The sequence below is a fragment of the Triticum dicoccoides genome, chromosome 1A, assembly GCF_002162155.2.
Source record: "Triticum dicoccoides isolate Atlit2015 ecotype Zavitan chromosome 1A, WEW_v2.0, whole genome shotgun sequence".
NCBI lineage: Eukaryota > Viridiplantae > Streptophyta > Magnoliopsida > Poales > Poaceae > Triticum > Triticum dicoccoides.
Window position 1 is genome coordinate 72012252 of NC_041380.1, and position 680 is coordinate 72012931.

Genomic DNA, 680 nt, shown 5'->3' on the forward strand with positions numbered 1-680 from the left:
CCCCCCACCAAACGATAACGACAATGGCCATCTCAAAATCATCATCTTATTTCTCCTCAATTGAAGAGTCGTCGAAGTACATCGCCCTCAATCTCTACATCTACCAATTTGCAATATTGGACGATGAATTTGATTGCAAAAACAGTAAAGAAAGCAAAGAAAAAGGTAAAAAATGTACATGGGCAATTCGTTAAACACTTGATGGGCGAAGTAGGTGAGAGCCACGGTGGCTGACATTGTTGTGGATGGATGGCGGGGCTGAGGAGATGGCATGCGTTCATTGAGGAGCTCGATTCCCCTCAAAGTCGTGCTCACCCTTCGCCGAGCAAGCTAGTCGTGGCTCGGTTCGCTGTTCGGAAGGTTGTTGCCATGGCCATGATTCTGACGTCGTTTAGCTCGAGCGCGGGTAATCTACCCATCTAGCTCCTCCAGCGGTTAATTTTCCAATGAAATGAGGCTTCGCGGTGGCCTTAGTCGTCCTCGAGCTCGCGGCGGCGAAGAGATGCGTCGATTCTAGCGACGGTAGCGAAGAGGTGTGTCGATTCCGATGTGTTGATGGCAGACGAGTGAATTAAAGGTCGAGCGGGAGGTTGGCAGGGCAGAAGGGTGTCCAGGGTGGTCGCTGAAAGCAAGGAACACAACGGAGGTGGCTGAGAGAGAGAGAGAGAGAGAGAGAGAGA

General features: G+C 50.9%; 1 protein-coding gene across 1 annotated transcript in view; it reads left to right on the top strand.

Moving 5' to 3' along the window:
- Window positions 1-680, top strand: part of LOC119366530 — a 12066-nt gene that overhangs the window by 9007 nt on the left and 2379 nt on the right. The window lies entirely within an intron of this gene.